Consider the following 22918-nt stretch of genomic DNA (forward strand, 5'->3'; position numbering starts at 1 on the left):
GAAGTTAATGATTAAAAGGCAAATCATATGTAATGAAAAACCTGCCAAAGATTGTAGTATTTTGTTTTTATAGAGTCAGGAAAGAATTATGTTGTTGATCTCACAATTCCTCTTCTCTTTGGAGCAACATTTGAAAACCTTTTTGGTTCAGAGAACCAAAAGGTTTTATTTGGCTCTCAGTAGGTTATTGCTGGTTGTTTGTTAGATTAATTGGTCTTTTCTTCTTTAAACCACAGATTCTGTGCAGCAGTCAGGTATGGTAGAAAGGCTGTGATTGTGGCAGGGTTATTGCTGGTTGATTGTTAGATTGATTGGTCTTTTCTTCTTTAAACCACATACTCTGTGCAGCAGTTAGGTGTAGTAGAAAGGCTGTGATTGTGGCAGGGTTATTGCTGTTGCTTCTGACATTGTTTATAGGGTACCACTTTCGTTTTTAAAAAGTACTGATTTCTGATGTGTTGCCTCTTTGCTGCTGCGAGTGGGCTTTCTCTGGTTGTGGTAAGCAGGGGCCATTCTAGGTGCAGTGCACAGCCTTCTCACTGTGGCGGCTTCTCATGCTGCAGAGCATGGGCTCTGGAGTGCCAGTTTGACAGTTGTGGTGCCTGGGCTTAGCTGCCTAGGGCATATGGGATCTTCCTAGAACAGGGATTGAACAGGTGTCCCCTGCATTGCAAGGTATATTCTTAACCACTGCACTCCAGGGAAACCCTAGAGTAACATTTTCTTGACCAGAATAGGCCTGGACCCTATTTCCTTCCCCAGGGTTATTAACAATACTCTGTGGTATCACTCACTCATAGAAGGACTACTGCTCATCCCAGGACAGGATGTGTGTTCCACTCACCACTTAACCACTTGTCTGCCGCTGCCAGTAATGCATCCCTCTGCTCCCGGTAGAAATCAATAACCCTAGAGGAAGAAAACAATGAAAAATATGTGTTTGCTACACTGATTGCAGAAACCAAAAGGCTTTGGAGTCCAGTCTGTAAGAACCTGTTTTGTATTTTGATGAAAATGTTGAAACTCAATGAAGGAACAGAGCACATTTGTTTGACCTGTCAGGTAGTAAACTTTGTATCATTGTGATTTTTCCATTATTTTGGAATAATTCAAAATAGAAAATTAATCAAGTGAAGTCCATTTCTATATAAACTATGGAACCTAAAATACAGTACCTGTCGATGTGAGCTAGAAAGCCCTCTTCTCCCCACTGATGTAGAAGCTGTGATACCAGGAGCTAAAAGGCATGAAACAGTAACAAGGTTCATCCTCTAAAATGTACTTTTTGTCAAATATAACAGCAAATCACTCTTGATTATGTACAAACCACACTAAGAGGATGCAATAAGCTGCACCAAGCTTTATAGGGCCAATGACTTATAACAATGTTGCTTAATAACAATGACAACAATAATAATGAAAATAACAAATATTTATATGGTCCTTGGTATATGCGAGAAACTGCTGTACCATATATTTTAGCAAAGTTGGTCTTTGCAATACCCTTATTAGACAGGCCATTATTTCTCTCTACTCATATTGAGACTGAGGCATTAGGTGAAGTTAAATTTCCTGTGATCACTGCTGGTCGCAAATCCTGGACTCAAGTCAGAATGTCCAGGCCCAGATCCATTCAATAACTGCCGCTCTGCATGGCCTCTTGAAATAATGGTGTGTTACTTCATCAAACCTCTTCCGTCCTGATGAGTTTTTATGGGGTTCCTGGGCTAAATGCCACGATACAACATGAATAAGATCTCCGACTCTAGGAGCTTGGTCTACAGCTTGAAACAGCTCAGGGATATTTAAATCTCTTTTGCCTTTTGGAGCAAACATCTGTGGTATCTGATCTTCTAATTCAGCCCATAGGGAAATAGAGAACCAGTCAGTGACTTCGCTCCCTGACACCTGCACCTTGTCTTATTTGCCCGCATCCATTTTATGATCTGACTTTAAACATTCCTGTTTCCTAAATTGTCCTTACCTGAGTAAAAGTGCTGGTGTGCATTGCTGAAGCTTGTGTGTGTAAAACAATTCTCTCGATCAAGGGCTTTGGACCAGTTATAAACCCTACTCTCAACCTGCACAAAGATAGAAGAGGCATATTCCCAATCCTGCTACATCAGTTAACATCATATTGCTGATTTCATGTGGGAGGAGGCTGTAACTTGGGGACAAAGGAATCTAGACAGTTAACACCTTCTAGTGACACTACTTCTTACTTAAAATACACATTTAAATTTAATAGTACACTTAAAATAGAATGCATATCTGACCATATATTTCTAAATGTGTTTTTTCATACATGCAACCAAAAACCTGACCAGTCCCCCTACACCTATAACTTAATTTGACCAGTGGGGATGGATTGGGAGAAAGTCTGGTAGTAACAGTAATAATCAAGCAGATGTGTGAAGGTGAGTGTATGCAAGCATCTTAGGTGAGAAGCACTGTCTGCACTAAAGATGCTGAGCGGCAGCCCCTGTCACCTTTATCTGCAGCCTGAAGGCAGAGCCAGGGCCTTATCCCGAGGACAGGACTTTGGAAAAAGAGTCAGCTCGGATGACACAGCCATCCACTTCCATGGAGAGAAATGTTGCTGCCCAGGGCTTGAAATGGAAGGTAAATACATATTTATATCTGTTAGAGTGTGTATCCCTACTTTGTGCAGAGTGGGGAAACTTCACATAGGACCTCCTTGTCCCAAGGCTTGAGGTCCAGGATGAACAGTTTTCTAGGAAGGATTCCAGGAAAACTAGCTTGGAAAAGACCACAACGAAGAGGGTCTTCAGCATGCAGGGCTGTTTAGAAAGGGGATGCTGACCCTTAGGAAAACTAGAAGCCCTGAAACAGTATAAATGAAGATGAGCCAGGTAGTCAGCGTGCAATGCTGAACCTTCCACGTTTATTTCAAAGTAAATGCCCACAGGGAAGGGGGTGGTTGTGTTTACAGTGGGTGGCAGGCAGACATGACAGTCAGGCAAATAGATAAAAAGCCAGGAGTTGTGTTTCTTTGCAGTAGGTTTGTAGTGGGGACTGAATCCGTGTGTCTGTTCTCTGCAGCCCTGAGAGCATTTCTAGTGTTAGATTTTGAGGAACCGGGCGTTGGCATCTGTGCCATTACTGTTGTCTTCTAGGGAACAATGCTCGGGGACAGGGGTGCACGTGGACACTGGGGAAGGATCTGGAAGTCCTTTATTGTGCAGGTGCATTCCTGTCCCTATGCGACAGGGATGGCAGGCAGGGAGCATGATGCTAGGAACGCCCTCCTCTGCTCACAGGACATCACTGACAGCACAGCCCTCCGCCTTCTCTCTGACCACGGCTCCCAAGTCCTCCAGCCCATCAGCCTCCCCTGAGAGACTGAGGCTGACACCCCAGGAGGCACCCACTCCACATCCCTGGTACCATGTCTGTGGAACTACGGTCAGGATGTGGAGTCAAGACGACACTCACCTTCACTCACATGTTCCTTCGTGTGCCTGACACAGAGAGCCAGCCACTATTCTAAAAGTAGGGAATTTCTAGAAAAAGAGTAAGGCTCCAGGGATGAAAACACTCAGGACCCAGGTTAAAATCAAAACAGTGCAATAACTTACAACCACTTATCTACTGATTGTGTGCGGAGTTGACACCATCACTTACCTTGTTGAACTGCATAAAATAGTAAGGATCATCTGTGATGAGAAAGTCATATTTTCTTGCAAGCTACAAAAAGGTTAAAGGAGCATATTTATTTCTTGAGCTATCTAAGATGAAAATCACTTGGAATCAGACTTCTTTGTATTCACTCATTCAATCATCCCAGCAACTACTGAGTCCCCACTGTCCTTGGAGGGGGAACCAGCCCTAAAGGCTCTGTCCTCACAGAACTTTCATTCTGGTGGTAAAGACAGAACCTGAGCTCCTAGATAGTGACCAGAGGAGGATTAGGTGGGAGGTTCTGAGGGCCCAGCAGATGGTTGAGGAGGCTGATGTTTGAGAGAGAGAGACAGGGAAGCTGCAGGAGAGCTCAGGCTGACCGGAAGCATCAGTTGTGCAGATGCTGGGGGAGAAGATGTTTAGACTGAGAGCAGGGAGCAATGGCCCTGGAGTCAGAAAATACTTGGCATGTTTTAGGGACAGAAGTTTCTAGAAGGCAAGATGTTTAAGGGACAGAAGGAAGGATATCAGAGACCCTAGCCTTATACAGAGGCCCAGGTTCCATCATTGTGTGCGGCAGGTGAAGGACTTTTGATACTGTTTGCAGTGTGGGGTGAAGCGGCTGGAGAAGGCACTCTAGGTCCACGCTAGAGCAGGAAGGATGTCAAGGGCTGGTGTGGGGGTCGGGGTGGGCGACTCCGAGGGGCTCACAGGTCAGGGAGGGAGCGTGGGCGAGGAGATGGTGGGTTTGAGTAACGCGGGTGGTGGGAGCCACTCTATGGGCTGCAGGCGGGGGATGAAGAGAAGACAGAAGGAAGAGACGGGTGTAAGAGGTGACTGTAACAGCCCACCAAGAAAAGCATCTCTTGCAGGGAAAATATCAATTAAAGGGAAAGAAACATATCATAGTCAACAAGACTGTAGTAAATTCTTGTGTTTAAATTTGTGGCAACACTGGTATAGATGACTTCGTTTTATTAAAAACCATCTTCATTGAGAGCAAGAGGCTAATAAGAGAAGGAACTTGAGAGCACTCTTCTAGAGTAAGAAGGAATCAAGAACACAAGTACGTAACACCTTCTTTGAAAATAACCCCATAGATTTCCCTTTTGCGCTCAGCTGTTAATGAGTTCCCAGCAGGGTTGTTGCCATTTGGGACAGTGTAAAGAAATTTGGGGCTGTTTTTCTTGGGGTCCTTTGAATCTTCTGGTTTCCATTTGGAAAGTGTTTCTCTGAGGGAGTCTGGAATAATCCCGTGCTCATCACTGGAAACATTAATCATGTTGCAGCCCAGGGGTTGCAGCTGTCAAATACAGAGAGAAAACCAAGTCTGAGATGGAGACATGACTATAAAATATCAGTGCCAAGGGTTCTTACACTAAGGAGAATGCTACCATTTACACCCTTAAACGCAAGCCTGCCCTCAGCTCTAGGCCCACGCTGCATTATCTTCACAATTATGATTAGAACTGGTTCATAAAATAGGTGTTTATTAGGGAATGATTTTGAGAGGAAATCAACTTAGAAAGCTCCTGTGATGCTAATACATAAGAAGTTATAAGCAGAGGTGATACTCAAAGTATTGGACAAGCGGTGTAGCATGGGAGCAACAGACACAGAGCACGGTGGAATGGGTCCTGGAGACCCCTGCCATGCCAGCATTAGCTCCGCACTGTATGGGGTTCAGGGTGGTCTCAGGAGAGGGGTCAGGGGGTCAGGGTGGTGCTGGGGCACCAAGGAGCATCCGGGCTGTGGCTCTGCAAGGGGTGTGCAAGTATTTCAATACTGTACCGACTACAGAGGCTGAAGTCAAAAGTAGTGGCCTTACTTATAGACAGAGTTTTGTGAAAGACTTTTGTTTTCATATTTTATGTTTATGGATGAACAAAAGAAAAAAACATGAGACTTAGTAAATAAGAAGGAAAGGAAACCATCCACAAAATGAAAAGACAGCCTATGGATTGGGAGAAAATATTTAGAACAATGCATCTGACAAGGGAGGAATTTCCAAATTATACAAACAACACACAATTCTATATCAAAAAAACAAAAACAACCCAGTCAAAAAGTGGACAGAAGTCCTAAATAGATATTTCTCCAAAGAAGACATACAGTTGGCCAATGTGCACTTGACAAGACGCTCAACATGGCTAATTATAGAGAAAGCAAATGAAAACTACAATGAGGCGTATCTCACACCAGTAGAATGGCTATGATCAAGAAGTCTGTAAACAATAAATGCTGGAGAGGGTTTGGAGAGAATGGAACCTTCCTACGCTGTTGATGGAAATGTGAATCATATAGATCCTCTGGAGAACTACATGGAGGTTCACTAACAGACTGAAAACAGAGTTACATATATGGCCCAGTGATCCCACTCCTGGACAATTCAAAAATATATATCCACACCAATGTTCAGCACTATTTACAATAGTCAGGACATGGAAGCAACCTAATGTCCACTGAGAGATGAATGCGTGAAGAAAATGTGGTACATATATACGTGGAATATTGTGTGTTTAATCACCAGGTTGTGTCCGACTCTTTGCGAGCCCATGGCCTGCAGCACATCAGGCTTCTCTGTCCCTCACCATCTTTTGGAGTTTGCCTAAGTTCACGTTCATAGCATCAGTGATAACATCTAACCAACTTATCCTCTGTTACCTTTTTTTGCTTCTGCCTTCAATCTTTCCCAGCATCAGGGTCTTTTCCAGTGAGTTGGCTCTTCACATCAGGTGGCCAAAATATTGGAGCTTCAGCTTCTGTATCAGTCCTTCCAATGAGTATTCAGGGTTGATTTACTTTAAGATTGACTAGTTCGATCTCCTTGCAGTCCAAGGGACTCTTCAGCACCACAGTTCCAAAGTATCACTTCTTCAGCACTCAGCGTTCTCAACCGTACATGACTGCTGGAAGGACCATAGCCTTGACTGTACGGACTTCTGTTGGCAAAGTGATGTCTTTGCTTTTAAACACACTGTCTAGGTTTTTCATTGCTTTCCTGCCAAGAAGCAATTGTCTTTAATTTCATGTCTGCAGTTACCATCTGCAGTGATTTTAGAGCCCAAGAACAGGAAATCTCTCACTGCTTGCACTTTTTCCCCTTCTATTTGCCATGAAGTGATAGGGCTGGATGCCATGATCTTGGTTTATTTAATATTCAGTTTTAAGCCAACTTTTTCACTCTTGTCCTTCACCCTCATCAAGAGGTTTTTTAGTTTCTCTTCACTTTCTGCCATTGGAGTGGTGTCATCACATATCTGAGATTGTTGATACTTCTCCTGGCAATCTCAGTTCCAGTCTGTAACTCATCCAGGCTGCTATTTCTCATGATGGGCTCTGTGTATAAGTTAAATAAACAAGATGACAATAAACAGCCTTGTTGATCCTTTCTCAATCCTGAACCAGTCAGTTGTTACGTACAAGGTTCTGTTGCTTCTTGATCAGCATACAAATTTCTCAGGAGACAGGTAAGATGGTCTGGTATTCCCATCTCTTTAAGAGTTTTCCACAGTTGGTTATGATCCATAGTCAAAGGCTTTAGCATAGTCAATGAAACAGAGAGATGTTTTTCTGGAGCTCCTTTGCTTTCTCTATGATCCAGGCAATATTGGCATTTTGATCTCTGGTTCCTCTGCCTTTTCTAAACTCAGTTTGAAATCTTGAAGTTCTTGGTTCACATAATGATGAAGCCTAGCTTTCAGGATTTTGAGCCTAACCTTGCTAGCATGGGAGATGAGTGCAGCTGTCTGATGGCTTGAACCTTGTCTAATACTGCCCTTCTTGGGAACAGAGATGAGGATTGAGCTTTTCCAGTCCTGTGGCCATGGCTAGGTCTTCCAAATTTGCGGACATATTGAGTGCATGACTTTAATAGTATCATCTTTTAGGATTTTTAGTAACTCTGCTGAAATTTCATCACTTCCACTAGCTTTATTGATAGCAGTGCTTTCCTAAGGCCCACTTGATTTCAAATTCCAGAATGTCTGGCTCTGGGTGAGTGACCATACCATCATAGTTATCTGGGTCATTAAGATCTTTTATGCACAGTTCTTCTGTTTATTCTTTCCATCTCTTCTGCTTCTACAATGTCTTTAGTTCTGTCCTTTATTGTGCCCTTCTTTGGGTTAGATATTCCTTTGATATCTCCAATTTTCTTGAAGATGTCTCTAATCTTTCCCCTTCTGTTGTTTTCCTCTTTTTCTTTGCATTGTTCATTGAAGAAGGCCTACTTCTATATTCAGGTCAGTTCACTTACTCAGTCGTGTCCGACTCTTTGCAACCCCATGAATCACAGCACACCAGGCCTCCCTGTCCATCACCAACTCCCGGAGTTCACTCAAACTCATGTCCATCGAGTCGGTGATCCCATCCAGCCGTCTCATCCTCTGTCATCCCATTCTCCTCCTGAGCCCAATCCCTCCAAGCATTAGGGTCTTTTCCAATGAGTCTTTCACATGAGGTGGCCAAGGTATTGGAGTTTCAGCTTCAGCATTAGTCCTTCCAATGAACACCCAGGACTGATCTCCTTTAGGATGGACTAGTTGGATCTCCTTGCATTCCAAGGGACTCTCAAGAGTCTTCTCGAACACCACAGTTCAAAAGCATCAATTCTTCGGCCTTCAGCTTTCTTCACAGTCCAACTCTCACATCCATACATGACCACAGGAAAAACCATAGCCTTGACTAGATGGACCTAGTAGGCAAAGTAATGTCTCTGCTTTTGAATATGCTATCTAGGTTGGTCATAACATTTCTTCCAAGGAGTAAGCGTCTTTTAATTTCATGGCTGCAGTCACCATCTGCAGTGATTTTGGAGCCCCCCCAAATAAAGTCTGCCACTGTTTCCCCATCTATTTGCCATGAAGTGATGGGACCAGATGCCATGATCTTTGTTTTCTGAATGTTGAGCTTTAAGCCAATTTTTTCCACTCTTCTCTTTCCCTTTCATCAAGAGGCTTTTTAGTTCCTCTTCACTTTCTGCCATAAGGGTGGTGTCATCTGCATATCTGAGGTGATTGATATTTCTCCTGGCAATCTTGATTCCAGCTTGTGCTTCTTCCAGCCCAGTGTTTCTCATGATGTACTCTGCATAGAAGTTAAATAAGTAGGGTGAAAATATACAGCCTTGACGTATTCCTTTTCCTATTTGGAACCCGTCTGTTTTTCCATGTCCAGTTCTAACTGTTGCTCCCTGACCTGCATATAGGTTTCTCAAGAGGCAGGTCAGGTGGTCTGGTATTCCCATCTCTTTCAGAATTTTCTACAGTTGATTGTGATCCACACAGCCAAAGGCTTTGGCATAGTCAATAAAGCAGAAATAGATGTTTGTCTGGAACTCTCTTGCTCTTTCGATGATCCAGCGGATGTTGGCAATTTGATCTCTGGTTCCTCTGACTTTTCTTTTCTTTTTTTTTTAAATATAAATTTATTTATTTTAATTGGAGGCAAATTACTTTACAATATTGTATTGGTTTTGCTATACATCAACATGAATTCACCACAGGTATACACGTGATTCCCATCCTGAACCCGCCTCCCACCTCTCTGCTTTTTCTAAAACCAGCTTGAACATCTGGAAATTCACGGTTCATGTATTGCTGAAGCCTGGCTTGGAGAATTTTGAGCATTACTTTACTAGCATGTGAGATGAGTGCAATTGTGCAGTAGTTTGAGCATTCTTTGGCATTGCCTTTCTTTGGGATTGGAATGAAAACTGACCTTTTCCAGTCCTGTGGCCACTGCTGAGTATTCCAAATTTGCTGGCATATTGAGTGCAGCACTTTCACAGCATCATCTTTCAGGATTTGAAATAGCTCACCTGGAATTCCATTACCTCCACTAGCTTTGTTCATAGTGATCCCTTCTAAGGCCCACTTGACTTCACATTCCAGGATGCCTGGCTCTAGGTGAGTGATCACACCATTGTGATTATCTGGGTCATGAAGCTCTTTTTTTTGTACAGTTCTTCTGTGTATTCTTACCACCTCTTCTTAATATCTTCTGCTTCTGTTAGGTCCAGACCATTTCTGTCCTTTATCAAGCCCATCTTTGCATGAAATGTTCCCTTGGTAGCTCTAATTTTCTTTAAGAGATCTCTGGTCTTTACTATTCTGTTCTTTTCCTCTATTTCTTTGCACTGATCGCTGAGGAAGGCTTTCTTATCTCTCCTTGCTATTCTTTGGAACTTTGCATTCAGATACTTATATCTTTCCTTTTTTCCTTTGCTTTTCACTTCTCTTCTTTTCACAGCTATTTGTAAGGCCTCCTCAGTCAGCCATTTTGCTTTTTTGCATTTCTTTTCCATGGGGATGGTCTTGATCCATGTTTCCTGTACAATGTCACGAACCTCATTCCATAGTTCATCAGGCACTCTATCTATCAGATCTAGGCCCTTGAATCTATTTCTCACTTCCACTGTATAATCATAAGGGATTTGATTTAGGTCATACCTGAATGGTGTAGTGGTTTTCCCTACTTTCTTCAATTTAAATCTGAATTTGGCAATAAAGAGTTCATGATTTGAGCTACAGTCAGATCCTGGTCTTGCTTTGCTGACGGTATAGAGTTTCTCCATCTTTGGCTGCAAAGAATAGAATCAATCTGATTTCGATGTTGACCATCTGGTGATATCCATGTATAGAGTCTTTCTTGTGTTGTTGGAAGAGAGTATTTGTTATGACCAGTGCGTTCTCTTGGCAAAACTCTATTAGCCTTTGCCCTGCTTCATTCTGTACTCCAAGGCCAAATTTGCCTGTTACTCCAGGTGTTTCTTGACATCCTACTTTTGCATTCCAGTCCCCTATAATGAAAAGGACATCTTTTTTGGGTGTTAGTTCTAAAAGGTCTTGTAGGTCTTCATAGAACCATTCAACTTCAGCTTCTTCAGCATTACTGGTTGGGGCATAGGCTTGGATTACCGCGATATTGAATGGTTTGCCTTGGAAAAGAATAGAGATCATTCTGTCATTTTTGAGATTGCATCCAAGTATTGCATTTCGGACTCTTTTGTTGACCATGATGGCTACTCCATTTCTTCTGAGGGATTCCTGCCCACAGTAGTAGATATAATGGTCATCTGAGTTTAATTCACCCATTTCAGTCCATTTTAGTTCGCTGATTCCTAGAATGTTGACGTTCACTCTTGCCATCTCCTGTTTGATCACGTCTATGTTACTTGGCCATAAAAAAGAATGAAATGATGCCATTTGTAGTCACATGGACGGGTCTAGAGATTATCATACTAAGTGAAGTAAATCAAAGAAAGACAAGTATTGTATGATATCACTTATATAAAAAAATCTAAAAAATGATACAAATTAACTATTTTGAACTATTTTACACAACAAATAGACTTATAGACATATTATAGCAACTTATGATTATTAAAGGGGAAATGTGGGGAGGGATATAGTAGGAATTTGGGTCTGACTTATACATACTACAATATACAAAATCAACAGCAATTTCCTACTGTATAGCATAGGTAACTATATTCAATGTCTTATAATAACCTATAATGGGAAAGAATCTGAAAAGAACAGATATGTATTGTAGTATATATATATATATATATATATGCACATATATATATCTGAGTCAGTTTCCTGTATACTTAAAACTAAAATGACATTGTTAATAAACTATATTTCAATAAAATTAAAAATAATAATAATTGAGATTAGCTTCTCAGAAAAATAGTTTTCAAGGGATAAGCAAACATAGTTGCTGCTGCTGCTGCTAAGTTGCTTCAGTCGTGTCTGACTCTGTGCGAGCCCAGAGATGGCAGCCTACCAGGCTCCGCTGTCCCTGGGATTATCCAGGCAAGAACACTGGAGTGGGTTGCCATTTCCTTCTCCAATGCATGAAAGTGAAAAATGAAAGTGAAGTCGCTCAGTCATGTCTGACTCAGCGACCCCAAGGTCTGCAGCCTACCAAGCTCTTCCGTCCATGGGATTTTCCAGGCAAGAGTACTGGAGTGGGGTGCAAATATAGTTAGTAGAGGTCAAATGTATATTTACGCACTGAGAATAGTCTAGACCATATTTGCAGCAAATTAAAAGATCTTAGACTTTCCAAACACATCTACATGAATATAAGAAGTTGATAATCGGTGATGAGATAAATGCACGTGGAACTTCAGCCTATTCCCTTAGAGGCTGGTACGGATTTGTGTTTTGGCATGTGACAATGTATGTGCATCCAGTTATTTACATAAATGCAAGTTTTACGTGTATCAGTTCAGTTCAGTCGCTCAGTCGTGTCCAACTCTTTGTGACCCCATGAATCGCAGCATGCCAGGCCTCCTTGTTCATCACCATCTCCTGGAGTTCACTCAGACTCACATCCAGTGAGTCCGTGAAGGCATCCAGCCATCTCATCCTCGGTCGTCCCCTTCTCCTCCTGCCCCCAATCCCTCCCAGCATGAGAGTCTTTTCCAATGAGTCAGCTCTTTGCTTGAGGTGGCCAAAGTACTGGAGTTTCAGCTTTAGCATCATTCCTTTCAAATAAATCCCAGGGTTGATCTCCTTCAGAATGGATTGGTTGGATCTCCTTGCAGTCCAAGGGACTCTCAAGAGTCTTCTCCAACACCACAGTTCAAACGCATCAATTCTTTTGCACTCTGCCTTCTTCATAGTCCAACTCTCACATCCATACATGACCACAGGAAAAAACATAGCCTTGACTAGATGGACTTTAGTTGGCAAAGTAATGTCTCTGCTTTTGAATATGCTGTCTAGGTTGGTCATAACTTTTCTTCCAAGGAGTAAGCGTCTTTTAATATAGGCATTGTCTACTCTAATGCCATATGAGTTTAGGAAAGTAGTTAATAATTAATTTCCAATCACAAAGAAAAGGCAATTATTTTGCTTTTGTTTTAAAAGGGCTTCAGTTGAGGGCTTCCCTGGTGACTCAGATGGTAAAGAATGCACCTGCAATGCAGGAGACCCCGGTTTGATCCCTGGGTTAGGAAGATCCCCTGGAAGAGTGCATGGAAACCCACACCAGTATTCTTGCCTGGAGAATCTTCATTGACAGAGGAGCCTGGTAGGCTACAGTCCATGGGGTCACAAAGAGTCAGACATGACTGAGTGAGTAAGCACAGCACACTTGGTGGCTTAGCCAGTAAAGAATCTGCCTACAATGTGGGAGACACAGGTTCAATCCCTGGGTCAAGAAGGTCCCCTGGAGGAGGAAATGGCAACCAACTCCAGTATTCTTGCCTGGATAATCCCATAAACAGAGGAGCCTGGGGAGCTACAGTCTATAGGGTCACAAAGAGGCAGACATGACTGAGCAACTAAAACTTTCACTTTAAAGTTATGGTAAAATATATGTTACTAAAAAACATGCCATTCTAAAGTGTGATTCAGGGGCAATGATTGTGTTCAGTTTGTGCAACTCTCCTCGCTATTAATTCCAGAATCTTTTCATTACTCCAAACAGAAACCCTGTGCCCACTAAGCAAGAACTCCCCATTCCCGCTCCCCAGTCCTTGGTCACCTCTAATCAACTTCTGGTCTCTATGAATTTGCTTGTTTTATATATTTTGAATAAGGGGAAATCATACAATGTTTGTTCTTTTGTGTCTGGCTGCTTTTTCTGAGCACCTGCAGTGATGGGCCTGCCTTATTCCTCAGAGAATGGGTAAGACTGGTGGTTAGAAAGTTGTTACGTTGAGTTGAAATTGCTTCCCTGCAGTTTCCATACTTTGGTTCCGGTTCTGTAAACCTAAGGACCCACACAGACAAATCCAGCTCCTCTGTAACTTTTATATGGTTGAGGACAATCCTCACGTCCCCGTGGATCTCCTCTTTCTGCGGGAAAGAGCATGGTTCCTAAAAGCGTTCAACGTATGGTCTCATTTCTACTTCTTTGTGACTCTGGTTGCTTCTCTGACTGTGTTCACATCAACCCCAAAGTACTGTGCCCCAGACAGTGCTGAGTTCTGACCAGGGCCCAGCAGAGCAGGTGATCCGCCTCCTTATTCTGGGTCTAGAGTCCCATAATTAACACTAGATATGAAAGTCCTGGTCATACTTATAGGTTTAGTTATATTACATTGACACATGATTTGTCCTAGACATGTGGTAATATAAACAGTAATGAAAAATGTCTTTGTAAATTAAGAGGCATTTCAAGTGAAATACTAAGAAAATGGGACATGATTTTCCTGACTGAATTTTAGGACATCTACATTTAGATTTTGTCAAAAGAAATGTATAAATCAGAGGGTATGTTTAGCATATTTTCCTTATACTAAAACTTCTCTTCTTTACAAAGGAAAGATGCTATTTTATTTTTCACTGAGCAGATAATTTTAAAGGTGCAGTGGTTTCTCCTTCTTTATTATAAGAAAGAGACTTGCATTTTATAAGAATATGTACTCACAGCATGAATTGTTCCTGAATAAACAGGTTTGTTTACAAGGATATTATCTTCAAATTAATGATCATTTCCAACACCTAACAAAAGAAACACAGGTTAGCTTGGAGAATATAGTTTCAAGTCTTAGAACACCCCCTCCAACTTTTTTTTTTTTTTTTGAGCTCACTAGGAGAAGGCAATGGCACCCCACTCCAGTACTCTTGCCTGGAAACTCCCATGGACGGAGGAGCCTGGTAGGCTGCAATCCATGGGGTCGCTAGGAGTCGGTCGCGACTGAGCGACTTCACTTTCACTTTTCACTTTCATGCATTGGAGAAGGAAATGGCAACCCACTTCAGTGTTCTTGCCTGGAGAATCCCAGGGACGGGGGAGCCTGGTGGGCTGCCATCTGTGGGGTCGCACAGAGTTGGACACGATTTAAGTGACTTAGCAGCAGCAGCAGCAGGGTTTTAGAATGGGTGTCCCTGACAGCTCAGTTGATAAAGAATCCGCTGCAATGCAGGAGACCCTGATTTGATTCCTGAATCAGGAAGATCACCTGGAGAAGGGATAGGCTACCGACTCCAGTATTCTTGGGCTTCCCTTGTTACTCAGCTGGTAAAGAACCTGCCTGCAGTGCAGGAGACCTGGATTTGATCCCTGGGTTGGGAAGATCCCCTGAGAAGGGAAAGACTACCCACTCCAGTATTCTTGCCTGGAGAATTCCATGGACTATACAGTCCATGGGGTCGCAAAGAGTTGGACATGACTGAGCGACTTTCACTTTCACTTTCAGGGTTCCAGATTAGGAGTTGGCAAGTTTTCCGTAAATGCCAACTGGGGCGTGTTCTGTGGGCCCCAGTGTCTGTGTTGCCACCACTCATCTCTGCCTCCGTGGTGAGAACGCAGACACAGACAGTGTGTAAGCTGAGTTCCAGTAAAGCTCTGCTTATAGAGTCAGACAAGGGTTATTTTGTTCTCAAGCCATAGTTTTCCAACCTCTGTTTTAGGTTGAAAAAAAAAATAACTAGTTTGTCTCCTAAAGTGTATTTATGCCTTCTTTGAAAAAATTTTAAATCTTTGATATAAGCCAGGCCTGTGTAATGTATGGAGAGAAAGTGAAGATTGTATGGGATGGTTTTACCCTCATGAAGGTGCCAGAGCACTGAGCTAGACACTGCTCAGATAAACATGCATGTAAGATCCGTGATAAGCACTGCTGTGTGGATGCCAGTGTTCTGGCGCTCATTGTAGGAGCACCTGGGCACTCAGCAGACTTGGGGTATCAGGGAAGGCTTCCTTGAGGAGGTGAAGAGTTGGGGAAGAGGTGACGATAGGTACACATTTGAGAAACTGAAAGAATCCTGTGGCTTGAGGTGGAGTGTGAAGAGGAGAGTGGAGGGAGGTCAGAAGGAAGTGGGCAGAGAGCATCCCTTGGAGGCCTTTGGACAAGTGAGCCAGGGAGAGTTTGAAGTAGAGGGCGGGACGCAGGAGTCATGAGATCAGACAGGCATTTGAGCAGGTCGTTCTGGCTGCAAAATCAAAGTATCAGAGAGGAGTGAGAATACAGGTGGAGTCTGGGAAGATTTCAGGGTCATTTGGGAGGTTTTTGCTGCAGTCCCAGGGAAGGGCAAGGGTGGTCTGGATGGGGTGGTGGTGGAGCTGAAGAGAGCTGAGGGGCATTGAGGAAACCAGAAGCAAGGGACATAAGTGTGGGCTGAGGGGAAGTGGAGAAGGAGCGGTAAGCAGGGGCCTCTGGATTTCTGGCTGTACAGTAAGGAGGTGATGGGAGGGGTGTCATTCACCGGAAAACACCCCAATGTTGTCTGTTTCTGAGGGAGAAGCAGCTGAGTGTGTTCTGGTGTGAGGTGCCACTGAAACAGCCTGGGGTGAGGCCAGTGGGGGTGGTGGACACGCAGATGTGGAGGGCGCCTGGCGATGGAGGCGTGGGCAGGGGCACCTGGCGTGATGCCCAGGGGAGGTGTGTGTGGGAAGGGAAGAGGTCTGAGGCCCAGTCTTTCAGGGCTCCTGTGAACCATGGACACTGCAGGGTGGGCAGGGCAAGGATGGGGGAGTTTCCAGAAAGGACGGTTTCAGCAAGGGCTCAGGAGACGTGGAGGTCAAGGGAGACCAGGCCTGCAAATCAGAGCAGAGCTTGAGGACCCTGTGATGCCTCAGGACATCATCAGAGCCAGACAGAGATTTTCCCTCCCTGAATCAGAGGGGACCATTCCAACTAATCTTACACAAGGCACAGAACCATCCTTTCCTTCCCTGTGATGTTTCATCATCCCCAGGTCAAGCCTCTCCTCCATGTCATTTTAACAACCTAGAGCTCTTGACAAACATCATGGCCAGTATCCACTGAGACAGAAGATCTGACTTTTCTTTCCCGATTTGGCCTAGGATATTCCATTTACTATTCCTTATGAGTTTTAGGCATTTTATGACAAACACAGTCCTCCTCTGACAAGTTAGTTGATTTACATTTTACAGGAGCTCCTAGGACCAAGTGCTATCCATGTATAGTCCATGGATCAGATGAAAACCTCATGACCAACATTTCCTTTGTTGGCAAGGGGACATGACAAAGACCAATATCTTAAACGAGGAGTGAGTGCTGTTTATTATTTGAGATTTATGCACCTAAAATTATATTTATCCTGGAGAGAAAAGAGCAAGAAATATTAAACCAGATTTCCAGGAGGTCTTGGCAATAGCATGGCTATTACTAATGTTTTGGCCTTTTATGCTCTCTTCCTTTTTGACAGGAGTAATGTTGAGATAGACAAAGAAGGAACTTTCCAGAGCATGTTTCTGGGGGAAAAAAGGCTCATAGTGTAATTTCCTAGCATAAGTATTTCACTGAAAAGAACTTTTTACCTACTGGTCTCGGGCATCACAAGTATTTCTCCTCAAAAATAAAAAGGGAAAAACTCAAACAGCACCTAATCCTTGTCTTTTTCCTAGTTAAGTACAAAAAGAGGGAGGAAAATGATAAAGTGTTATTACTTTAATATGTTATTATGTAATATAATTTAAATGAAATTTATTAAAAGTAACTAGATTGTAGGTTTCACATTTACATAAAAAAGAAGAGCAAGAAAACTACTCTGATTTGATAGAAACAAGAGTCATACTTTAATCTCGATGTGAAGACTGAATATAGAACCTCCTTATCCCAGACTAATTATTCAAGAGAAAGAAAAATAAATGATAAATGAAACTGAGAACTGTATACGCAGTCTCTTTATCAGGGGAACCCCCAGTGGTGGTTACCTCAGTGGACTTCCTGGAATCCAGGGGAGGGGCAGGGAGAGAGACAGACAAACAGAGAGAGAGAGACAGAGAGAGAAGACGCTAACCCAGAGGAGAGGTCAGCCACAGACCAGACGTACCCTTAGATCTGGAGAAGCACAGCCAAGAGGGAGAGGGGGCACAAGAGGCAGCTGGTACAGACGATGACAGCAGCAGACACACCAAGGGATGAGGCCTCAGCTCAGGAGGGTCAGGACACACCCTCGAGGAATTAAAAAGTCAAACGGACGTAGCCACGGCCTAACTCAACGTGGCCTGAATCTCTGAGCCACATGAAACTCATCCATGCTCTCTAAGCTGCAGGGAATCTTGTCCGAAGGACTCAGAGCTCTGGGCTCTCTGTTTAAGAGAAATCAACTTGGTGAATGTCTTCAAGTTGTACTTATGATTCTAGTGAAGACTTGGTATCCCACAAAACATGCTGCTCTGTGGTTAAGGGAGAGATGGCTGTATGGGTGCACATGTTAGATTCTTGCCGTGGGTGCCCTTCCCCTCCAGTCTTACCTTACAGAGACCTTTCTGGCTGCCACATGTGACACACATGTCCATCTGTCCTCGGCTGGGTGCATAATGGATGGTGGGCGGATTATGCAATTTTACTTGTAACTGTTTTAGCCAGGATAACAGCTCTGGGATTCTAAAGCATAAATGCATTTAAAAATTGACAGTAGTGAAAATCAGAATAGTAGTAGACAGCAACTAAATGGTGACTTCATACCAGGCACTTTATACATTTGAGTTAAAAATCTTCAAATGCTTTTTGGCAATATTAATGTCTTTAAAGACAAGGTAACAGACTTAGAGATTAAGAAATCCACATGAAGTTAATTGATTGGTGTAAAAGAGCTGAGATTTGAATCCACAGGTTTCTTATTCCAAAGCCTGTACTTTTTCTTTTATATTAAACACTCCCTGTATAATTTATTTTTCTTTTCTTTTTGTTTTGTTTTCCTTAGGGAGATTTTCTTAGTATACTTAGAGGCCCAGGTTAAGCTCTTTGCATCATGAAAAGAAAAACCTAGGTGTACATTGTATACAATACAATTCTTATTCACCCAACATGCATTGTTCTTTAATCACAGAGGAAACAGGCTTTAATAAGGTATAATTGATACTCTGTAGGTTACCCTTCATTGCTGGAAGAAGACCCGCTAAGTAAATCCTTTGAACGTTTGTTCCATTTGCCTTTATGCAACTAAATACATCTGAACTTCAGGCAACATATTTGCACAGCTGCCTGTTTAGAATGGGAATATAATTAGTGAGAAATTCCCCCAGGAAATAAAATGGCTGCTTTCTGGATCATCCTTTTCCTCCTTTCTCCTAGCCTGCTTCTTCAGTTGGCTTATCTTCCTTTTTTACCCCGTTTCATTTCCCACGTGCCCCCCTCACCCCCACCCCCAGTCTCAGCTCAAATGATAATCTCCTTCAGAAGCCTCCTCTCCTTCTCCTAGTTATCTATGGTTTAGAAGCAATCAGTAGGGCTGTTAAGCTGTCAGTGTCCTTGCTGCTTGCTCAGACCATCTTACCTGCTGACTATCCGATTAAAAAGGCACAAGTAACACTGTCAGCTGGCTGTAGAACATTGCTTATGAAAATGAATCAAGTAAGCTAGATTTTCTGCTGATGAGGACCCAGCACTCTGAGAATGCTGCAGTGCTTTCTTCATCAACTGTTCGTCAAACTGGATAGCTTTCCCGTTTTCTATGGTGATAACTGCAGTCTTGAAAGGGAACATGTTAGGGTTTGGTAATCCAGTCGCCAAGGAGATTCAGGGCCTTGTCCAATTTCTCATCTTAAACAACATGGAAGAGAAGAAGAAACACTTTCAGTGAAGACTTTCATAAACAGAGATGGTCAGTATGTTATGTTAAAGGCAATACAACTTTACAGTGTAATAATGTCTAGTGATAGAATGCTGCTGCTGCTGCTGCTGCTGCTGCTAAGTCACTTCAGTCGTGTCTGACTCTGTGCGACCCCATAGATGGCAGCCCACCAGGCTCCGCAGACCTGGGATTCTCCAGGCAAGAACACTGGAGTGGGTTGCCATTTCCTTCTCCAATGCATTAAAGTGAAAAGTGAAAGTGAAGTTGCTCAGTCATGCCCAACTCTTAGCGACCCCATGGACTGCAGCCTACCAGGCTCCTTCATCCATGGGATTCTCCAGGCAAGAGTACTGTAGTGGGTTGCCATTGCTAGTCTGAAAGAAACATAGAAGATGAATTTTTCTGGGCTGACCTCACTGGTGGAGGAAATAAGGAATCAACAGGTGCAGCTAAGAAGGCTGACTGATCAGGCGGCAAGCCAGGGGCCACAGTAACAGAAAACCCTCCTCCACTCGGCCCCTCCTGGCTCGCCAGGCTCCCTGTGCCCCTTTCCTGTCCTGTGTACCCACCTTCCCTGCTCTGCACATGTCTGCAGGCTGTGCCGAACCCCACCTCCTGTGCCCAGAAGAGCCTCCTGGACCCTAACCAGGACGTGCCCACCGCAGCCTGGTCTCTCTCTGTTGCTGATTTACTGCCCTGCTGCCTATTTCAGCCTGACTTCTGTGTCAAGTCTGCACAGAGCCAGGTTCACCCAGCCTGGAGCTGCTGTGTGGGTGCCCCCCCTCCACTTCCACTCTGGGGGAGAGGGGTGCAGCTTGGACTCACACATGACTCTGATGGAATAAGGTTTTCTGGTTGCACTCTTGACTGTGATGAACCGTGTGTAATTCATTCTGGATCCAAGTACCAAGCCCCTCCTTTGGTGGTTGAAGACTAGGAAAACAAAACTAGGATCCACATCAGTTCTGTCATCTAATTCTCACCCAGGAAAGATCTCTTCTGCTGCTGGTCAGTCCCACTCACATGGTCAGGCTTCATGTCCCCTTCTGCCCATCAGAGCAGCTACTGGAATGCAGGGGACCTGAGGCTGTGCTTGGAAATTCAAGGCAGAGAATGGCCAGTGTGGTGGGAAAGGGTAGGTGAGGGCTAATCTAGGGACAGCTCACCTGAGGATCAGAAGCTGAAAACTGAAGAGATGATTGGTTGCTAGAAAAATCAAAGAGACCAGACTTTGAAACTGTCAGGAGCAGCCACAGGAGGAATTCTCCTGAGGGTGTGGAATGAGTGATCAAGGTTCGCAGCTCAGGCTGCCTTTTAAAGACTTGGCTTAGGACTCCCGGGGACAGAATGAATTAAAAGGCCAAGAGTTCTGGACCCCGTCATTCTCTAAATATTTGTTGAGTGCCCTGGTGGCTCAGACGGTAAAGTGTCTGTCTACAATGCAGGAGACCTGGGTTCGAGCCCTGGGTTGGGAAGATCCCCTGGAGAAGGAAATGGCAATCCACTCCAGTACTGTTGCCTGGAAAATCCCATGGACAGAGGAGCCTGGTACGCTATAGTCTATGGGGTCGCAAAGAGTCGGACATGACTGAGCGACTTCGCTTCACTTCCTCTGTGCTGGGAGCTGTATCACGTTTAAAGTGATGATGGAGAAGAATGACAGGTCTGGAGGCTGGAAGTACAGGATGAAGACATCGGCAGGCGTGGTTCTCTCTGAGACCTGTGACTCTGAATCTGTTCCAGGCCTCTCTCCTAGATGCTGGTGGTGTGTGGTATGGTTGAACATTCCTTGTCCTGTGGCTTAATCACCGTGATGTCGGCCTTCGTCTTCACATGGCGTCTCCCTGTTGTGTGCATGCCCCTGCTGTCAAACTCCTTATAAGGACACCAGTCTCATTAGACCAGGGCTCACCTTCATCACCTCATGTTAACTTGGTTACCTCCATAAGGACTCTGTTCAAAGAAGGTCACATTCCTAAATACTAGGGGATAAGACTCCAAAATGTCTTTTCTTTTTAAAATTGAAAATAGTTAATTTACAGTATTGTGTAGTTTCAGATGTATAACAAAGTGATTCAGTTAAACATATATATTCTTTTTCAGACTGTTCTTCATTATACGTTATTTTTAAAATATTATTTTATTCATTTTAAATTTATTTATTTTAATTGGAGGCTAATTGCTTTACAATATTGTAGTGGTTTTTGCCATACGTTCACATGACTCAGCCGTGGGTGTACATGTGTTCCCCATCCAGAACCCTCTCCCACCTCCCCCCCGTCCCATCTCTCAGGGTCATCCCAGTGCACCAACCCTGAGCACCCTGTCTCATGCGTCGAACCTGAAATGGCGATCTGTTTCACATATGATAATATACATGTTTCAATGCTATTCTCTCAAATCATCCCACCCTTGCCTTCTCCCACAGAGTCCAAAAGACTGTTCTATACATTTGTGTCTCTTTTGCCGTCTTGCATATAGGGTTATCATTACCATCTTTTAAAATTCTATATACAAAAAAAAAAATTCTATATATATGTGTTAATATACTGTATTGGTGTTTTTTATTCTGCCTTACTTCATTCTGTATAATAGGCTCCAGTTTCATCCACCTCATTAGTACTGATTCAAATGTATTTTTTTAATGGCTGAGTAATATTCCATTGTGTATATGTATCACAGCTTTCATTATAAGTTATTAAAAAATTTTGAGTTTAGATCCCTGTGCTATACAGTTGGAAATTTATCTATTTTATATATAATAGTGTGTATATTTTAATCCAAACTCCTAATTTATCCCCATGCTATCTGCTTTAGTAACCATAAGTTTCTTTACTAGGTCTGTGAATCTACTTCTGTTTTAGAAATAAATTTATCTGTATAATTTTTTAAGACTCCACATATAAGTGGTATTATATGATATTTGTCTTTCGCTGGCTCACTTATTTCACTTAGTATGATAATCCTCGGTTCACCCATGTTACTGCAAGTGGAATTTTTTCATTCTTCTTTATTGCTGAGTAGTATTCCATTGAATGTGTGTGTACACACACACACACACACACACACACACACACGTTCTTCATCCATTTTTCTGCCAATGTACATTTATGTTGCCTCAGTGTTTTGGTCATTGTAAATTTTCCTGCTGTGAGTATTAGGGTACATATATCTTTTAAGATTAGGTTTTCACTGGATATATATCCAGGAGTGGATTTTGTAGATCATCTGGTGGGTCTAATTTTAGTTTCTTAAGAAATCCCCATACTGTTCATCACCAATTTACATTCCTAACATCAGTGTAGAAGGGCTCCCTTTTCTCTACATACTCTCAAGCATTTATTATTTGTATCATTTTTTTTATGGTGGCCATTCTGACTGCTGTGAGGTGATAACTCATTGTAGTTTTGATTTGCCTTTATCTAATCGTTAGTGTTGCTGACCATATTTTCATATGCCTTTGAATTTACTTTTGTGTATGGTGTTAGAGAACACTGTATTGTCATTCTTTTACATGTAGCTGTCCAGTTTTCGCTGCATCACTTATGGAAGAGACTGTCTCTTCTCTGTTGTGTACTCTTGCCTCCTTTGCCAGAGATCAGGTGACCGCAAGTTTGTGCCCCTGTTTCTGAGCTTTCTATCCTGTTCTGTGGATCTCTGTCTTTTTTCTGCCAGTTCCGTACGTTTTTTTGATGACTATAGCTTTGCAATATAATGTCAGGGAGGCTGAGTCCTCCAGCTCAGTTCTTTCCTATGATTCTTTC

The 22918-nt window shown here is 43.0% G+C and overlaps 1 pseudogene; it reads right to left on the bottom strand.

Moving 5' to 3' along the window:
* The window catches only part of LOC138081149 (kynurenine/alpha-aminoadipate aminotransferase, mitochondrial-like), a 32922-nt pseudogene extending 12876 nt beyond the window's left edge, over nucleotides 1–20046 (bottom strand).
* Between the last annotated feature and the right edge of the window lie 2872 nt (nucleotides 20047–22918).

Source organism: Capricornis sumatraensis, chromosome 6 (genome assembly GCF_032405125.1).
Source record: "Capricornis sumatraensis isolate serow.1 chromosome 6, serow.2, whole genome shotgun sequence".
Lineage (NCBI taxonomy): Eukaryota > Metazoa > Chordata > Mammalia > Artiodactyla > Bovidae > Capricornis > Capricornis sumatraensis.